We start from the raw sequence: 6,000 nt of genomic DNA on the forward strand, positions 1-6,000 counted from the left end.
CCATCATAATTGAAGCAGTCCACCTGCTCCGGGCCCATCTTTCAACTGCGATGATGGCTGAGATGCGATAGATGTGTCTTGTCATCACCTTGACTTTTTTTGGAGAACACAAAGGTCAGAAGGGATCCTGGGGTGGGGGAAGCCCTGATCTCAGGGTGGAGGGATGACCGCCTCTCCCACTGAGTGCCAATCTTCCCCATGGCCATCTGCTACAGCCCTCCAGCCGCCTCTTTCTACCAGGTCCAGAGACTCCCTTCGCTGCAAGACCCCAGGTTCCTGCACCTGTCTGCCATCTCTGATTCTACAGAAGACAAACTCCAGGGGGCCAGTGGGGTTTGGGAGGAACTGACTTTCGTGATCCCCAGGATTTGGGACAAATCTAAGACACTAACTTTTATATGTGCCTTCCTCTCCATCCATACCCATGGACACTACTGGCCTTGGACCTGTTTGGGAAGAGAAATGGTTATCATTGGTTATCTGCTCTCAAGTCCATTAATTAAGGCCATAGGTATGAACAGGTGCTGAGACAAGCATCAGATTGCCTTGTTTCTAGGGCTCCAGTCCCAGCCCGGCCAGGGAAGTCATCTTCCTGCTTAAAGCTTTGCCTGTTCCCAGTCCTGTTCAGAGGCCTCCAGGGCTCCCTCTATATGCAGAATAAAGACCAAACCCCTTGGTCTGGCACTCAAGGCCCTTGGCAACGTAGCACCAAAGAAGCAGGCAGTTTAAGGAAGAGTACAGGCCCCTAGAAGAATCAGTGCCCACTTAGCTTAAGAAATAATTCTTTTTTTTTCATAGTCAGAGATGCTCAAAGAAGTGTCAAGAGAATAATGAGCTCCCTGCCTCAGGAGGCATTCAAGTGCAGCAGAATATCTCCTGGAAAGCTGTTGCTGCGGCTCTAGAACAGGTTCAAAATGAAGAGGGAATTTGAACAGGGTGGCTCTTATATGCCTCAGACTCTGAGTTCTCTGACCCTCCTCTCCCACCGTGACCACCTCCAGGCCTCATGCAGTTTCTTCAGTCGGGAGCGCCCTTCGCCCTGCTGCCTGCAGTGGCCCCACTCTGCTATTCTTCCAACCAACGACATTTGCTGAGCACCTACTCTGTGCTGGGGATACCAAGGTTACTAAAATACTGTCCCTGCCCCTGACACCCCAACCAGCGGTCTCCCTCCTCCCACTGCCAGGGCTGCCAAGCCCAGCCAGCCAACACGACTCAGCTGGAGAGACCAAAGTGCTGTTCACTGTCCCCACTCTTCCCATCTAGAAAAACTGGCTCCTCTTTCACCATCACTGGCACTGTGATCAGGCACCAAGGTCTGTTTGCCCCTCTTGGCCACAGCCCCTGGATGGGGTGGGGAGGGACTCAGGGGAGCAGCAGGCAGCAGTTTAGGTGGGCTCTGCACAGGGCACCAGGGAGCCCCCAAAGCCCCAGATCACCTTGGACTACTTCCAGACCTCACAATATTCAGGAGCCAGGCCTCTGGTCTTGATTGATGGTTTGGTGGCTCAGGAAAATCACAGTTTATTCTCCTCAGATCTGGGTCACAGCCCCTTACCTTATCTGGAGAGATCACCTGCTAGTAGGCAGAGAAACTGAGCCCTCGGGCCTCGCAATACCCAATCTACATTATGCATGTGGCTCTAGATTTAAAGCCATAATCATCTTGGAAACTTGCAGGGTTTCCCTCCACAATGCAATTTTTATCTGAGCAATATTATTCTCCTCTTTGGCGTCACATCTTACCCACTTCTGCTTGTCCAGAAGGGTTCTGGAATCCCAAGGAAGTACCCATAGGCTGAGCGGAGGGAAACTCAGAATGGGAGGCACTGGGATGTGTGGTCCCCTTCCCTTTTCCCAGCCCTGGAGAGAATCATACAGTATCTGACTCATAAGTACTTAATACATTTTGGTTGTTACTATCATTATCCCTATTAAAAAAAAAATAGGGACACTGAAGGTACATCCCTTGTTGGGGGTTCCATAGCTGGGAAGTGGAAAAGCCAGAACTTGGGCCAGATCTGACTCCAAGCCTACCTCCGAGGCTCTACTGGGTAGAGTTCTCAGGGTACAAGTTCTTTCTGTGGTTATGGTGTGATAGGAGGGAACTGAGACATTCGTGTCACCAAAGGTCCTCTTTCTGGGTGCACAGGCATTTGTGAACATGCCTCCTGTGAATGTGCACACCAGGGTAGTGTCCTGGCCTCTGAAAAGACAGAAGCATCTGTGCAAACAGACTGTTGGCTGTTTAGATGATAACGCTCTGTTCCATGGGGTTCCCTAATCACCTCACCCATCCTCACCCCTGCCTCAGCTCCCTCTCACCCTCTGCCCCAGCCCAGAGGGTCACAAGGTAAGTCCCAGAGTTCCCAGGTCCTCAGGCCTCACCATCTCTCCTCTGGACATTGCAGTGGCTTCCTCTCTGCCTCCTGTCTCCTCTCCAGCCCGTGCTCCATCTCAGGCTCCACAGCCCATGCTCCACACGGGCCGCCCTCTTCCCAGAGTCCCAGAATACACGTGACCATGTCATTTCCCTGCTGCGGGCTTTGCTCATCGGCCACGAGGCCCTGCATGTCTGGCTCCCCTCTGCTTTGCCCACCTCATCTTCCCCCTTTCCCATCCCACAGCTTCCTACCCCTCTGCCTGTAACCTTCTTCCCCAACTATTGGAATTCCTTCCTTCCTTGAAGCCCTGCCAGCCCAGGGGGCTGGGGTGGAGAGGGGATGTCTCACTGCCCTCTCCTAACACATTCCTTTGCCTGTCTGCAGCACTGACGTCCCCCTGCCTGGTGCCTTAGCTAGTGTCCCCACGTCTGTCTCTCTCCCTTATTAGCCTGTGAACCCACCGAGGACAGGTGGAAGCTCGACCACCTCTACTTCCCCAGCACCCAGCATTGAGGGCAATCAATGTTTTAGGAATGATTTCATGACAATAATTCTGCTTTAATTTTGTATAGTACTGTATTTCTGAAATCACGTTCCTATCAATTACCTCATTATAACCTTAAATTTCTCCTCCTGTGATGGGAGGTCAAATATTATGCCATTTGATGGATAAAGAAACTGAAGTTCAGTGAGATTAAATGCCTCCCCAAGATCACACAACTAGTGAGTGTGACCAGGCTGTGACCAGGCCCACGGGCTCTGAATCCCATTCCAGTGGTATATTCCACTACTCCAAGATTACCAAGCATGTTTAGAAATCTGAAAAACATCAAGGCATGAGAACATCGCCTGATGACTGTGGCCTGGAAAATGCTATTCTATTTTTGTTTTGTTTTGTTAAAGATTTTATTAATTTATTCATGAGAGACACAGAGAAAGAAGCAGAGACACAGGCAGAGGGAGAAGCAGGCTCCCCTCAGGGAGCCTGATGTGGGACTCAATCCCCTGACCCGGGATCACACCCTGAGCCAAAGGCAGATGCTCAACTGCTGAGCCACCCAGGCGCCCCTGTTTTGCTTTGTTTTTAAGGGAAATAAGGAAGATGGAATAAGTGAAATGTTCATTAGACAATTACAACCAACCACAAAACTCCACGATATCACCAGAAAGTGGAAGTTGATAGACTTCCTGGTTGGTTACCTTTGGTCCCTACAAGTTCCCTGGGTTTTTCCCTCTCAGCCTGCTGAGTGTTCAGGCTTGTCTTAGCTGACTTCTTTAAGCCATGTGTGTGTTGAGAGAGAGAGAAATCCTCTAAATTACCCAGTACCGGCCACCCCATCCAGGGGCTCAGGTCTTGTTTCTTAATGATGATTGATGGCTTTGAAGATGCAGTGGATCAATAGGGTCTGAATTCCTAAACTCTTGACAAGAACTCACACACACATCTCAATGCCTGCCACACAAAGCAGATGCGAGCCCTGTCCCTCAACCTTCTGCTGCTGCCATGGTCAGATCACCCAGAACGGGGCCTCGTGGGGTCGCTCAGAGAAATGGCTCCCAGTATTTGGTCTGCAGTGTGGCAGCAGTCCCTTCATTCACTCAACAAACATCTCGCCGTGTTCCCTGTAAAGGATTGTACTTGGATTGGGGGGCAGGCAGAGACAGGGGAGGGCGGGAGACGGTGAAGGCCTGCCCGCTACCCTAATGGAATCGGGAGCAGGGAAGGAGGTGAAGCCATCCAGCACCACCTGATGCACCACGGAAAGACAAACGCTGAGCCCAGAGCTCTGCTGCGCACCTGGCATTGCGCCCAGCTTCCTACCCCTATCCTCTCTCAAAACCCAAGTCCTCTGGACAAACCCATGGGGCGCTTATTGTTGTCATCCCCGCCTTACAGAAGGGGCAAAGCCCGGGTGAAGTCATCTGCCCAAGGTCACAGAGCTAGGAAGTGGCGGAGGCAAGACTGGGGGCTAGAGTCCTCGCTGGCACAAAGTTTTCCGGGAGGGAGACGTTCACCGGGCATGGAGGGAGGAGGACGGTGATCAGGGAAGAGGAGGCCCGTGAGCCAGATCTCCAACGACAAGTTGGATTTGGGAAGAAAAAAAAAAGAAAAAGAAAAAGAAAAGAAAGAAAAAGAGGGGGCGCATTCTAGCCAGGTCCCACAGCTGGAGCAAGGACAAGGGACGCAGGCAGGAGGAGTAGGTGGCCTTGCGCAGAGCAGAGGCGCCAGGGAGAGCGCCGGGCGGGGCGGCGCTGGCAGGTGGCTGCGGTGAAGCGAGCCGGGCCCCGGGAGCCTGGGGGGGGGGGGGGGGCACCGAGGGCGAGCCGGGCCCGGGAGCCAAGGCTTGGGGGGCAGGGGAGGCGCGCCCGCAGGGCTGTGGATGCCGCAGTGCACGCGGGGGCGGGCAGGTGGCCTGGGTGCGCCCGCAGGTCCCGCGGGGCGGGGGGGGGAGGGGTAGCGGGGCGCCGGCGGGCGGCGGCGGGCGGAGGCTCCCCCTCGACAGGTAAGTGATTGGATTAAGAGGCCTGTCTGACAGGTTGTCCGTTCAGCCGCGGAGGCTAATCAACTTCCCCATCCTGTCTGCTAATAAATCCTGCTCGGGGACCGCTCCGCCTGATGATCTCTCCTCGGGGACCGCGGGGGCCGCTCCCGGAGAACACTCCCGCAGTCCATTAAGGAGCCGCCTCGCGCCTGTCAGGCCCCAGGCCCGGGGAGTCTCGGGAGGTGCCCATCACCCAGGGGCGCATTGTTCGGCCGCCGCGGGGCCCGCTCCGAAGGGGCCCGCGCTCGGCCGCCCCGGGCCGGGTGGGGGGGGGGCCTCCCCGCGTGAACTGGGAGGCGGCGGTCGGTGGGCCCATATATCCATCTATAGAGAAGATGGATAAAGAAATTAAAAGCTTTAATTATTTTCTCGGGTTCGCTGTCGGGGAAGGCCCGACTCTCCAGAAGCTGCTCTAGTTTAGCTGAGCTGCAGCGATTACTCCCCACCACCCCCCAACACACACACCCCCCAAAAGGCACCAGCGGGGGCAGAGACACAATTTGCTTTGTTGCTCCAGATAAAAAGTACAGGCGTTTTGACTTGAGACGCGGCTATCTTTGGGGGGAAATAGGATGGGTCCCCAGCCCCAACACACACACACACACACACACACACACACACACACACACACCCCTACCACCAGCCCTCTCCTGTGCAGTGTCTATGGGCAGAGTTTTAACCCGCATTTCATCAGATCTGAAGAACCTCCAAGGGCGTTATTAAATATGTGAAATACGCCAGAAATATTCAAGCAATCCCCATCTGGCCCTGGGAGGGAGGAAGAAAGGACTGGGAAAGTAATAAAGTGTGTTTATTTTTTAATCTAGATGACATGTTTTACATCATTAAAAAGGACAATTATTTTTAAAATTCAGCCTGCACGCTTCAATGGTTCTGGAGGCCTGCCGCCCTGGAATCCATCAGAACCTCCCTCCACCGCCAGGCCTGGGTCCACCCTCAAGGCCAAGCTGCATTTTTAAACATTCAAAACCAAGGAGGCGATTGTGAGTCCTTTAAAAAGCCGTCATCTCTAAATCACCTTTCTGGGGATGGGGGAGGGGATTTCCACTCTC

The sequence above is a fragment of the Nyctereutes procyonoides genome, unplaced genomic scaffold (genome assembly GCF_905146905.1).
Source record: "Nyctereutes procyonoides isolate TBG_1078 unplaced genomic scaffold, NYPRO_anot_genome, whole genome shotgun sequence".
In the NCBI taxonomy this organism is placed as follows: Eukaryota; Metazoa; Chordata; class Mammalia; order Carnivora; family Canidae; genus Nyctereutes; species Nyctereutes procyonoides.